The sequence below is a fragment of the Helobdella robusta genome, assembly GCF_000326865.2.
Source record: "Helobdella robusta unplaced genomic scaffold HELROscaffold_4, whole genome shotgun sequence".
In the NCBI taxonomy this organism is placed as follows: domain Eukaryota; kingdom Metazoa; phylum Annelida; class Clitellata; order Rhynchobdellida; family Glossiphoniidae; genus Helobdella; species Helobdella robusta.
The window spans coordinates 2,514,032-2,529,699 of NW_008704902.1; positions in this window are offsets into that span (position 1 = coordinate 2,514,032).

Genomic DNA, 15,668 nt, shown 5'->3' on the forward strand with positions numbered 1-15,668 from the left:
CGAGAAATATAAAAAAGTCAAAAAGTGCAGTTTGTAAATTGTTCAAAGTTACTTTTAATAAATTGTAAGTAAAACATTTGTGTATGTTTGTCTTCCGTTCACTACATGACAATATATTTTCATTTTTTTATGAATATACAAATTTTTAAATATCTCATTCGTTTAAGAAATATACAAATTTTTAAATATCTCATTCGTTTAAGAAATCATCTGGAAAGTTGTTTAAAACTTTCGATATCCAATAAAATTAGTGACCGCAAACTTAAATGCTTCTACCAAAAGCGCTTTAAACGAGTCGTTCAAATAGGTGACTTTCTAAAAATTGATGTCTCAGTTTTGTCTACAACGTTCAATTGAGTAAATGTAACCACGGAAAATTAGAAATATGAATTTTAAACAAATTATACCAGAATTTTAATCTATTAATAAAATTAAAAATTAGAAAATAATCGTGAAAACAATGAAAATCTATTAAATGGAACAGAGAAAACTAATGTTCAGAGGTATTCATGAATGAATGTTATGTTTCTAATAACATACAAATTTTATATTAGTTTTAGGCAAATCTTCAACAAAAAAAAAAAAAAAAAAAAAAAAAATTTATTTGCAATAGGTACTCATTCATTAATAAAACTGAAAACCGCAAGAACATAATATAACTCACCTCTTTGATATTTTTAACAAGTTGAATCATTTTGTGTTACAGCTGGAAAAATAAATATATCCAACTATAAAGAAAAGTTTCAAACTCTTTGCTCTCAATTTCTTTTTATTTCCTGATATTTAAAAGTCGGTTGCTGAAACAGTTAACAAATAAATGTTATTTAATTCAGAGGCGGTATGATGGTATGTCACTCAGGCAAGTCAACCAATAAGAAGACGTCAAAATAGATGTAGCCCTGCCCACTTTTCATCAGGAATTAGTGCTGATGCCTGTGTGTCTGCCTGTGTCCGATGCTTTTCAGTTTTCAGATGAAACTTTTTTGTAGAACTTCAAAATTGATGTTCCCTTGATGAAGTTTCGTTTAACTTTCTGAAAATAACATTCAAATACATTTTAAAAACAAAACAAATTTCAACCTGGAAGAGTTTTTCAATTTTGTCGTAACAAAAGTAAAGACATGTAACCATAATAATTACAAAATATGAAAAAAACAAACAGACAGTCTTTACGCAACATAATTCATTTCTAAAATTTTCTTATTTTATAAAACTAAAAAAAACGACGATAAAAATTTGTGTAAAAAAATTGAAATAAAATTGATTTAAGATGAAAATAACAAAATAAAAAGCATAAGTTTCAATTAATAAGTTTCAATTAATAATTAATTTAAAGCAGTTCTGCCGTAGATGAAATGCGAGATTTGTCGAACTAAGCAACAAGTCGATTACGTTGTTGTCTCGTTTTTGTTTTTATAGACACGGCTATTCGTAGTTTCATTTAGATCATTTATTTAAATTCATGGATATATATAATACTAATTATAATTATTGTTGTAATTATGACTGTTTTTGTTATTATTATTACTATTATTATTAATAGTAGTAGTTGTGGTAGTAGTAATAGTAGTAGTAGTGGCTACTACTACTACTTGTAGTTGCTGTAGAAGTAAAGTGGTACTATATCCATGTTTAAATTGCATATATTGAGTGTTATAATTAATCAATTGAGACAAGAAACTTTCCTTTAAGCGATTTATTTCCACCGCACTGATATGCATTAGCGATATTTAGACAGACGCACACGCATAACTCACCACATACACATAAACAGTAAAACTAAATTCAAGTGTACAATTCAAGTGTACAAACAAATGCGTAAAATAATTTTTAAACACAAACACACACAACACACCGACCCACACATACAAACACACACACACAACACACACACACACATACAAACACACCCCAACACACAACCAATAAACTCATACATACAAACTCACAAGCATAAAACACCAAACACCAAACAACAACACACTGAACACACCCTGCTACCTACAGAGGGTTTATTGGAGGTCCATTGATGTGATTAGTCGAAACCACCTCCACTAACTTCCGGCCATTTGTTTATGTTTCAAAGACTTTCATCTTTATTAAATTAACGTGTTCCATCGATATATTCTTATCATGGTCTTGCTTCGTAGCATCAACATGCATCCATTGAAAATCTAAGCATGCATGCATCAACATGTTTCCATGAACCTACATGTTTCTTTATATTAAAAAATAACAATACATTTTACGATTCAGTGTTAATTGCGCTTGTTCCTCAGCATCACCAGCAATATCATCGTCATCATTACAATTTACCTTTTGAGTGTTTTTAAATGTACACACAATTTACACGCGTTGATGCTTTCATATCTGATAGTATTGTTGATGATAATTTTGTTTTCAATTTTGAAAAGGGCTTTCTCGTCATCATCATCATCATCGTCGTCATCACCATCATTCAGGAAGTCTGCCAAGAGAAGGTAAGGATGCATCATGGAAACTTCAAAGTTTACGTGCAACCATTTATGTAGGTTTCCGTGCAAGTTTGTATGCACGTGTGCGTGTGTGTTTGTGCATGTGGATGTGCGCGTCTTTGCGTTTGACTGTATGAGGATCTGTGTCTGTGAGTGTGACCCTGTTTATATGCTTGTTTAAATTAAAATTTATAAAAATAAATGTAAATGTTTGAGAGAAAAACGTCACCACTCATGAATCAGCTAGTAGCAGCAGCAGCAGCAGCAGCAGAATCAAACAGTAGCAGCACAACCCTCACGTCACGTGAACAAGCTTAGGTGCATCTGATTGGTGTGCACTCTGCAGACGAAAAGAGAGGATGCCATGCAGAGCTGTAAGGAAGTAATCAGCAACATCCACGATAAATGAATTAAGATAGACGGATTGGTGGATGGAAGGAGGTTTAAATAGTTGTAATAAACTTTGATCAAAGCTATAATATTTTTTAGTTTCTGGTTCAAAATATTTGCAATAACTTCATTTCATTGCAACAAAGGCGATGAACTTCTTTAACCTAACAAAACTAAGACCAACCAACAGTTTCAATGAAAAAATGTTGTTGATTCTTATTCGCAGTGCAGTTGGAAGGACAACAGCCCATCCCAATGCAACAAACTGCATGATAAGGTCCACTGCATCGTTGCAAGCAAACATTAGGCACCAACTCCGAAACAACATCACACAAGACAATAAATCAGATAACACCAACAAGCACTATGAACAACAACACCAAATAAATAAACAGATGTAACATGTCACTCAGAAAGACGCATACACAGAACGTGGGCACCCAAAAGAACACAGTCAATCAAGCATGCAACAAAATAGCACAACATTTTCCACCACGCAAACTTACACAGAATAAACACAAATAAACATAAACGTGAACAAACAAACGCGCAGACATCATAGAAGAATGACAAAGAATCAAAAAAAACTTTCAAGCAGTTCAAATGAAAATGAAAGAAAAACAGAAAATTCTTTAAAGTTTTTTGTAAATAAACTAATTGCAAAAATACCGAAACAAGTAGCAAAAAAACAAAATGGACAAAATTTTAAATTTTTAAACAAACTAACATACAAACCGATGAACGTGCAGACAAACGGACAGATGAACGAAGCAAACAATCACACAAACATTGGTTCAGAAAAAGAGGAGAGAGGAGAGAGAAAGAGAAAGATGGTTGAATGGCACACCAACACAACAATCATTTTCATGCCTGTTTCGTATCCAGCATCACTTTTATTTTAGTTGTAATCACTGTCATCTTTTAAAATGATTAATTGTTTATTTACTCTATTTCATCATCTTCACCTTTTGCTATCTTTTTTGTTTAACGTAATTTCAGATCTCAGGACAATATTTATGCGTCATTCCAAAAAGCATACATTGTGAAATATGTCTTTATTGATATTTTTCTTATTTTTAGTGTAAAAATTGAATGTATCTTGTTGGAGATCTTTTCTAATTTCAAAACAGTCAATAAAGTTTAAAATTACAGTTTGAAATTAAAGCTGTTAAAGCATTTGTTTGCTCATTGTTTGCTTTCAAACTTTAAGAAACCGGTTAGCACAGTCCGGCTGACGGTTAGATAAATGTACCACACTATTATAACGCTATTAATTTAGTAATTAATAATACAAAATACTATGTATGCATGAACGTTTACTGTGTGGTGTGTTTGTGTGTGTGTGTGTGTGTGTGTGTGTGTGTGGTGTGTGTGTGTGTGTGTGTGTGTGTGTGCGTAACAGAGACATATGTGTTTGATCTTTCGTTGTCCGGCATGCACCCAGCATGTGTGGTTAGGTAGATGGAAGTCATGTTTGTGTGTTTGTGCATTTGTGTGTTTGCTGCTGCACGCTCATTCGATAGCATCCAATAGAAATATTTGAGTTAATATATACTTGATCACTTCCTAGCATCATGTCAGTTTACAGAATGGAGAAAAGGATTATAAAAATTTGATTAATTTGAATTATAAACCTAAAGTAAAATTTAATTAACCGATTCAGATGATTCACAAATGAAGAGATGTACAGGAGACGTGTTTAATAAGATGGTGCATGTACTACATACAAAAGACTGAAGCATGAATAGACAATGTGCACAACAGTGCCAGCACAACTGGAAAATAATTTAAATGATAAAAAACAAAATTTAACAACAGTATTGAAATGGAACAAAATAAATACTATAAAATCCCTTTGTAGATAGGCACACGCACCCGCACTCACATGTGTATACGCCATTCGCCTAATTTATATGACTGTTGGACAGAGTTACTTCAATCCTAATACGTCACTTCTAAGAAGAAATGAATTAGTAGACAAAAATCACAGTCTATACTCTAATCATAAAAGCTGTTTACACGGATATTCACAAATAAGGCCTACATGGGCCAATATCCTGAGATGATCCTGGATGGACATCAAGCCACCATCTGACTCTCCGACATCAACGTCCCGCAGCAAACCAGAGCAGATCAAAGCCAGGTAAAACAAAACTATCAGACTCAAAACGGCAAACCAAATTGAGTTTTTCAGCAATTTTTTAAACCATTTTTCTCATTTTCTACACGAATTTACGGTAATTGATGTGTTCGTTTCAAATAACAAACCAGCCCCTAACCAATTCTGACCCCAAAACCTCAGTAATGTTTGAAAAGTTTTCATTTAGTAAAAATTTTTAGTAGAAATAGTTTATTTAATTGAATTAATTGATTTTACAAAAAATATATTTGAGCAGTCATAAACGTTGATTCATTTACCAAAAATATGACGGTAACATGAAAATTATATTATTTATATTATATTATATAAACATTACATGTAATGACTTAATGAAAAATTTTTTCACTAACAATGAAAGTAGTTTAATAAATATTTTAATGAAAGTTTAAATTATAAAATATTTTATGGTTTAACATTTTTCAATTTTTACGTGCTCGGATTTCATAGTAACCATTAATTTTCCATAAGTTATTTTAACTACTTCATAAATTTTTATATTTAATTTTTTTAAATAATTTAAAAAATAACTCATATTTTATAAAATTTATTCCTTTTCCCCCAGCAATAATAACGAATAATCCTGCCATTGGCATTGAAATGTACAGGCGGATATGGGTAGAGGATATAAATCTCACTTAAGTCATTATCCCAATTTAAGAATTCGACTTTAATTATATTTTAACTCGATGACAAACTCGTTATTTTGAAGTAATGAAAGAGCAACAAGGTGTTCATAACAACGTGCCACCATTTATATAAGTAACTAACTATCTGTGGTTTGTTTGTTTGTTGGTTTGGAAATTGAATTAGATGTTTGTGTGTTTGTATGTTTATGAATGCGTGCGTATGTTTGTGTGCATGATTATTTTTGTATTTGTGTTTTTACATCTTTATATATATATGCAACATTGTTTCCTTACATATTCAAATTGTGTTTGCTTGTTGGTTAGTTTGCATGTTTGTGTATAACTGTATGTGTGTATAAATATATGCGTTTGTTTTAGGTGGCTGTGTAATTTTTTCCTGTTAGTGAAAATGTTGGTACGTTTTTTACATGTTTATTTTTTATGTGCGCGAATGTGTGTGTGTGCCTGTGTGTGTGTGTGTGTGTGTTTGTGTGTGTGTTTGTATTTTCGTTTATATTGTTGTATGTTTGCTGGATTCGTTCACTTGCTCGCGTGCTACGCTATGTCACCTTGCAAGATATCCTAATAAAAGTTGTTGAAATGGATGGGTTTGATGGAGCGTACATGAAATGAACAGATAAATCATTCTATTGTTCATTCATTTATTTATTCATTCATTCAATCATTTATTCATACATTCATCCATTCATTTATTCACTCGTTCGTTCATTCATTCATTTAAGAAAACATTCGTTTTTTATTTTAAAAAATTTTCATTCTACTCAACAATATACAGTCATTCGTTCATTCAGTCATTCATTCAGTCATTCATTCAGTCATTCACTCTATTCATTTTCTTGGTTGTGCATCAATCCATCAGCTTGTCCATTCATCACTATATATTCTTAAATGAATGTATGAATGTGTGCCTATGTATATGTTTTGTTTATATTTGTATGTGTGTATGTGTGTATACATTTAATGCATGCATAAATGTATGTATGTATGGATGGGTGAACTGTATGTACGTGTGTATATGGGTTCTCCGCTCGTGCCAAATGTCTTGTTATGAAATATGACGTTGAGAGAAGTGTTTCATATTTTTAACATTTATTCGTTTCCTTAAATATACGTGTGTGTGTGTGCGCGCGCGCGTGTGAGTTCCCCTATTTTTCAATGTAAAAATGCTATTTGCTAATTATTTATTTAATAAGGAATGAAGTTTTTAGATTGAAAACTTCATTCATGTCTGAATGTCTCCAAAGGTGGTGACTTTGAAGTGGAGCTGGTCAGAATAAAACTACAAAATAATTCACTTAAACTCAAACTTTTTCATAATGGAAAACCTTTTCATATTTTACTAATGCAGATTAACACAATATATATATATATATATATATATATATATATACATATATATATATATACATATAAATATAAATATATATATATATATATAACGTTGTTTTTAAAACCTAAGAATATAGTATTAATATATTATGTACCGCTGCCGACTTGATCAATCACCGTACATATTTTTATTTTTTTGTTTCTTCATATCTTACATAATCTACATAATGATGTGTACTCACGTACGCACACACACACGCACAGACACACATACACACACATACGCTAGTAAAAAATACCACAGACACACACACACAGACACACACACGCACACACACATACATACATACATACATACACACTCCCGAACCCACCTATAAAACAACAAAACAACAACATACAACAATCGAACTTAACCGGTTTTCATTCGTCCTACGCTAGCCATCCTCTTAATTTTTCCGTAGAATTTAAATAATTTTTATTTAAGTTTTTCAATTCTGGATGCTTTTTTAGCAATTGAACACTATTATATTAACTGGAATGCTTATGCAGACATGCATAAAAACAGACGCACAAAAACAAACATTCATGTGCCAGGTATGAAATAATTTCCATCTGCGTTTGCATGTGCGTGTGTTTCTATTTTTGTTGTTGGCATGTGTGATGAATGCTGTTTAGTTATGTGGATGATGCAGGCAGGTGTTTGTCGGTGAAACTTCTTTGACATCACTTTTATTAACGAGATTCCTGAAATTTTTTAATCTACATTTGTTTGTTTGTTTTGCATCGAGTTAGGAGGTAGCGAGGTGTTGATTTCAATTATGATTGATTGCATCTCATCAGCGCGTATCAGAAAAAATTGTGTTTGTGTGTGTGTATGTGTTTTAGTGCATGTATGGTGTGTGTGTTATGCGTTTAAGAGTGTGTGTGTGTGTGTGTGTGCATGTGTGTGTATGTATGTGTGTATGTGTGTATGTATGTATGTGTGTATGTATGTTGTATGTGTGTGTGTGTGTGTGTATGTGTGTGTGTGTGTGTGGTGTGTTGGCGTATCTGTGGCAGTGCGCCAGCAAAAACGATAAATAATTAACGTGATTATTTGTAAAATATTTTTATTGTAGATATATTTATAAACAATAAATAATTATGAATGTAACTTGACAACTTGACTAGTTATTTTTATGGGGACTTACGATAAATAAATTGAAAAAGAAACAAAATTACGATACTTGCAAGCATCCTACAGGACCAGTTGAAACAGGATTCCACACAAATTCGCAGCAACAACTTCGACACACTTGAATGGAAATCAAGCAGCTGAGATCTCAGCGACAACCCAACAATGACCAGAGATGCGACAGTATGTGGTACGCCTTTTAACGCCTTCGGGAGTTTTATTTAATTGGTGCTTCTATACATATTAGCGTTTTTTAACATTTATAATAAAAATAATTATTATTGTTATTAGAATTTGTAATTTGTAAACGTTAAAGGAATTTTATATATTAGTTTGAACTATTATGTTAAAACATTGCTGATCAAAGACACTATATAATGACATCTCTCCTATCGATTAAATGTGTATGTAGCAACTTTTTATGTCTAAAATGTACGCGTTAGCCAATTTCTATATCTCAAACCAAAACTGTAAGTTGTAACTGTAAGCTTACTAAAATGAAATGAATTCGATTTATAAAAATTGTCAATTGAAGTTTTCAAGAAAAGTGCCTCTTGTGATGATAAAAAACAATAATACCTAATTTTAAGCAATTTATTAATTAATCATCACTACTTGTTGTTTATGAGAAAACAATTTGAATACTTATTTACCATCAATACAATCGTTTGCAGGCATTTATTTAAAAAGTTTGGAATGGAATCTGAACGTACATGGCGGGTTGGCTAGTTAGCCCCAGCAATTCATTCATCATGCGCCATCGTATTTTTTATAACATTTTCACAGAACCCAACCCAGGCATAATTATAAACAAATTGCAGATCAAAAGCAGCTGATCCGGCAAAACTGCCACTGAACTGACAAGACTAGTTTTCTTATAAATGTGTTTGTTCATTGTGGAATGAAATTGCTATAACAAATTAAAAGTTTTTAATGTTTTTATAAATATTATAAATTTACTCTTGAAACTATTTTTCAAATTATTGACCAGGAAAGCTTGAGGTAGGAAGCATCGAAGAGGATAATTAAAACAAAAAAAGTTTTTTTAATCTTTCGCCAGAGAACAGGAACAAGTGAAGCCTAGCGAGGCTGACTGAATGTTTGGCAGTACACATACAATCAAATATGAACACATTACAAATGAAATTATATTTATTTTTAGTAAATACAAATTCATTAAAGCTGCTACAAATTCAAAAATTAATAAAAAAAATTATAGATTTTGAATGTACCCGAAAGTGTGTCAATATCAAAAATGGTTCACATTTTGGTTAACCGTGAAACGGATAAACTCACGATTATTGAAAGAAATCTTAAGCATTTTTGAAAAATAGACCTACGCACGTCTATAATTTGGATTGATACAAAAATTATTGTCAGTGTTTAAGTATCTCGGCATCTATTAAGCATCGCCAGTACGCACTTAGTATCAGTATTAACTTTACAAAATCGGGCTTACTGATCACTTCACCAGACGTTTTCCGAGAAGAAACAACACTCGAAGTTTATTAACCACTTGAATCAAATCTCATGTTAATAAAAATGACTTCCGCAAAATTATTTAGGGAAAAAAAACTCAAAAACTCATTACGTAACAACTATAAAGTCATGGAAGTTTAGAGAAAGAATTAAAAACTTGTAACTGACAATTTAATTTATTTAACATCTGTGACCACTGAAGAAACAAACGGACGTTAATTACAAGTTAGGTAAGATTGAAAAGAATTGAACGCCGGTTTTTTATCTTCTCTTTACAAATTATTTTTTACACATTTACACGAAAATAAAAGCAAGCTCAGTTCAACCAATTGAACTATTGTGTGTCTATTATTATGTATCTATTATGTTTCATTTATCTGTTATGTATCTTTCATATATTGGTAATGTATCTTTTGTATGAGGATTGCGCTGAAACGCTTAAGACGTAACACTCAAAAAATACAAAAAATTAATTATTATTAATGGTAATAAAATACAGAACGTAAAATTACGAAATTATGTAAAATATCTAACACACACACACACACACACACGCACTCCATCGTCAGACTTGAAATAATATCACGTAAGTATTCAACTTATCAATTTATAAACAACCAAGTGTAGCAATCGTAAATAAATTGAACAGTAAAAGATAAGAGAAATAATTCAACTAATTGTTTCCCGCCTAATTCAATGTTCTCCTTGTTTGTGCTTATCTACTGCAGCTGCAATCATTCCTCAATTCCTCCATTCCTCCATTCCAAACATCTCGTCTGCTCGGCTCCGTTTTCTATTTACGTCTTATATAATTAAATGAACATGTTTATGTATATTGTACAGGGATATATGTGTATTATATACAAATACATACATACACATAACACATGCATACAAATATATGATATATATATATATAATTAATTTGCATAATATACACATACTTACTTAGACTTTGAATAGTATTAAAGAGTTAAAGAGTGCTATATAAATTTTTGTATATAAATATATATATATATATATATATATATATATATATATATATATATTAAAAACTGTATATACCAATGTATACAATCAAATCCTAGATACATACATACGCGTGTTCTACACTAAATAATGTTTATTTCACCAATATTAAACAGAAATTTTGTTTACAATGGAAGTACCATGTGTAGCGTTGGTTGATGATAACAAATATATTAAATAAAAATATAGCATGACAATGATAATGATAGTTCAACAAACATTCGACTTCATTCATCATTTTGCTTTTTACCTTGCTAACGTGAGAAAATAATTCATTGAATTATTTTTGTGTAATTTATTTCTTACAACCATTCAGCAAATCCCCATACAGAGGAAGAAAAAAATGTGCATGCTCATCTTCGCCAGACATCCAATAGAGAACGATACGAACGCAATAATATACATACAACAACATTCAAGGTTTTTAGTTATATTTGGAAGGCTTCATGTTTTGGAGATGTTTAAACTTCTTGCAGACTTTTTCACAGATTTTTATTCTGGGCTACGCTGTGTTGTGTCTTGTTACGTTGGGTTATTCCACGTTATCCTATGTTATCCTATGCTGTTCTATGCTGTTCCAAGGTTTGTTGAGTGGGTTTCGTTAGTCATAGGTAACAGACAGGCAAGCTAACCTCACTTAATAGACAGCGAAATAAAAAAAAATTAGCCATCATATCAGCCGCTTGTTGGCCATATAAAGAAATCTATGTTAATAGACAAGCACCTTTCCTTTGTGATGTGAGGTTTAAAACAAGACTTCATGTGCGTCTTTGTTTGGTGCGTATAAATGCACGCATAGTATTTCGAATGTTGAAATAAAAAAAACCTTCCCGAAGATTCACCACAGAGGTACAAAACTACATGCTGACTACTTCACATGACACAACTTTGCAAGAACAAGCATTCGCATGGGGAGACAAACAGAAGAAAAAATATTTGTTAGTGCACACTTGGTCATGAGCACGAGTAGGGATGCACGCCCACACGAATACATACAGACATAGACAGACGTATGAAGAAATATGATTACGTTATTTAACACACACACAAAAGCACACAAACACGCATTCAAACTCACACAGACACACCGGTTATCTGCACATATTAAATACACGGGTATTTACACTATATGTGTTGTTAGTGGTATGTGATTATATCAGAGAGGAGAGATTTTGATGAAACGCGATAACGATGATAAGTGATGATGCTAACCATTAACAAAATTATCTTTAACATTAAATCATCATCGTCACCACTACTATCATCTTCGTCGTCATCAGCATCATATCATCATCATTATCATCATCGTCGTCGTCGTCATCATCAGCATCATCTCTGACATCACCACTACAATGTTGCTCACAATTTCCTAACTTTTCCCCACATACACAATTATGAACACTCCCGCCATTATGGACCGTGGAGGCAATAGTCGAATTAGCGGGTACGTCACCAGTGGGCTCATCACTCTCTCCCTCCTTTCCGCTGGATCTGTTAATATGTTTGTAGTTCGTTTTTTCAATTTTCCTCACTAAAGTTTTTTGGTGAACGTTTAGTTTATTAAAATTCAACGAACTACAAACATATTAACGCCAAACATTCGGTAGAATTTATAGAATATTGTAAAAATTATGGTCTATTACCAACATATATATATATATGTAGATATATATAGATATGTATAGTATATATATATATATATATATATATATATGAATAAATATTAACATTGTGGCATAGTCTGCAAACTATATGAATGATGAAATAATACAGTATAATGTTGATGCAGAGTTTATAAAACATACAATTGTATGTTTATATGTATGCATGTATGTATGTATATGTAGGCATTCGTGTAATCTTCCCAGTACAGACGAGTTGTGTTGTGTGTGAGGTGATGTGATGATGATGATGATAGGGATGATGATGACGAAGATGATGATGATGAACATCGTTAAAACTTTTTTGCTAAAGTAATCAGACTGCAACGTTACCCGTATAAGTATCTGACTAATTAATTTCAATGACTGTAATTAATTAATTAGCGTCGTTTTATGGCTTAACCATTATTATATAATTTGCTGCTGTTTTTTAATTGTTAGAGTTTTAGGGGTGGAATGTGAAATGCGATAAATTAACTCTTAGAAAATGTGGATATTATTAAATATGATTAAAAAAACTACTAAATTAATTTTTTAAATTGTTAAAATTTAAAGTTGTTTGTATAAACCAACAATATCATTATCGTCGTCGTCGTCGTCACCACATGCGATGAAGTTGAAGAAGACGACGTACATGGACGTATTACTGGTGTTGACCAGAGACGATGCCAACCCTGACATGGGCTTCCAGATTCAAAAAGGCGGCAAGGGGGACCATAAGGAACCAATTTTTATCTCTAGGGTTAGTTCATATCTTCACGTAGCTAACGTCATTTTCTTTTTAACATATTAATAACGACAGAAATTTAAATTTTTTTATTAGATTCAGCGAGGATTAATTTATAATAAAAAAAAAATTTGAGACAAATAATTATTGCTTTTTGTTGTTTTGATATGTTTTTGTGAGTATTTCATCATTTCATTTTATAAAAATAACATTGGGAATTCAAGTACGTAGATTTTTTGAAACCTGAATTTGTTGACATCTTCAATTAATTAATTAAATATTATTAAATCGTCTCGATCATTATTCTACGCTAATCATCTCAACCCAATTAATTAACATAATCACATAATGAGATATCACCTACATTGGTTAGCAGATTATAATTTTTTGTGCATTATCTTCATAATTACTAAGTGTGTGCGTATGTGTGTGTGTGTGTGTGTGTGTGTGTGTGTGTGTGTGTGTGTGTGTGTGTGTGTGTGTGTGGCGTTTGAATGAAGAGTTTATATACGCAATTAGATGATAATTATCCTTACTATCTTACACAGTATTGTGCGTGATAACTGTTAAAATGAATTTTATCGCCTGAAATTCTTTCCCGGGGAGTTGGTTTTAATCTCATTAATTAGGTGATACAATTACGGCGATCATTAAACAATTATTTCTATCCTATTTTTCGTTTATCTTGAGTAGTTTCACATAAAATAATATAAAAACTCGGAACGATGTTCATTTAATTGACTACAAAACCTTTCAAGTACGGACACACAAAAATTCCATCAATATAACTCCTCCCACATGCAGAGATATCTTAACGGAGTATGTTATTTTTCGAATGTTTGCATGCAGGCAGACTTTCTCTGCAATATTTGCACAGAAACTTAATGAAGACGTGTGTAGCTCTTTAGTCGTTGATATCTTCAACAAATGTTATCATCTAGAATTCCATGCAATTTAAAAAAACATTGATCGGTGCATGCATTCATGCAAACAAGCGTACAAACGAAAAAAATAGACAGTGTTCAACTAAGAACAAACAAATGAACAAATATTAGGTCAATGCGATGCAATGTTATGTTCATCAGACAACAAACAGACAAGGGAGCGTGTTGTTCGTGTGCAGCTCTCTTGTTGGGTATTTTTGTGTATGTACTGTGAGTGTGTTTAAGTATGTGTGTTTGTTTATGTGTCTGTGTGTGTGTGTGTTTGTGTGGTGCGTGTGGAGTCTGAAATATATGCATGTATAATTGTATGCGCCTTAATTTTATAAACATGTGTGTTTCTCACGGTGTACACTTTTTCGTTGAAGTTAAAACAGGTGAACAAGTGCAGGCAGGACGTAATGTTTACCGATGAAACAACATTCATTGAATGTTTATCTTCGAAATAATTTTTTATTCTGGTAACATCTCTATTTTGTGAAGCATATTCTGACAACCAACTAGCTAGGAAGATAAAAGTGAACTTTTTGAGGGGAGAATGCACAAGGTCCAAGTTTCTTACAATGAAGAAGAAAATTATATACACAATGAATGAAAATCATTCTGAGTTTAATCGTAAGTATTTTTCTACACATTTGTTTTGTAACTTGTTTAAAAATGGAAATAATTTGATTTACCAGTATAAAGCTTTTCGATATATAATTACTTTCACCATTAACGTGACCTGCATGAGAATAAATAACCCATAGCTGTAAAATGCGTACAAAACGATAATGCTTGGGTTATGTTTGTTGAAAATGAGACCTGGCTACCAAATATGCATTATGTAAAATAAATTTCATGCAGACTCACACAAAATGAAAATTACTGTGCCTGTGTTTGAATTGTAAAAAATGATTTTCATAAAAACCGATTTGTAAAATATCAGGCTCTAATGAAATAAATTTATAACCAGAAAATTTGTAAAATTTTGTTTCTGATGAAGTTTGATTTTATTGAACTGTGTCAGGCAGTTTTTGATATAATTTTGTCTTAAATTGAATAGCTAACTTGGGCACAGGCAGCATTTGCGAGGGACACCACGCAGTCAGTTCAATTAACAAGGCTTCACTATGATTTCTATTTTCATTAGTTTATTATTTTTGATGTTGAAAGTTGGACAATTTGTTTTTTATGATCAAACGTAGATGCCAACAAATTTACAATGATTAAAAAAAATTGTATAAAATTCGAAAGAAAATGAAGTAGGAATAAAATGATCAAACGAAAGTGCAGATTATGCTTGCAAAGTTTATTTGTAGCAAACATTCAAACATCATCTTCAGTTATTGCACTATTTAAATAAACTCAAATTGATCTGCTAGTAATTTATAAATCTTATAAATTACCTTGACATGTAGAGGGCAAACAACAAATATTGATTTAATAAAAATGTTTGAACAAGTATCATCATGCAGGTCATGCATGATATTTCATACATTATACAAATACATTTACATACATACACTTACATACCATGCCTACCTACCTACCTACCTACCTACCTACCTACCTACCTACCTACCTACCTACCTACCTACCTACCTACCTACCTACCTACCTACCTACCTACCTACCTACCTACCTACCTACCTACCTACCTACCTACCTACC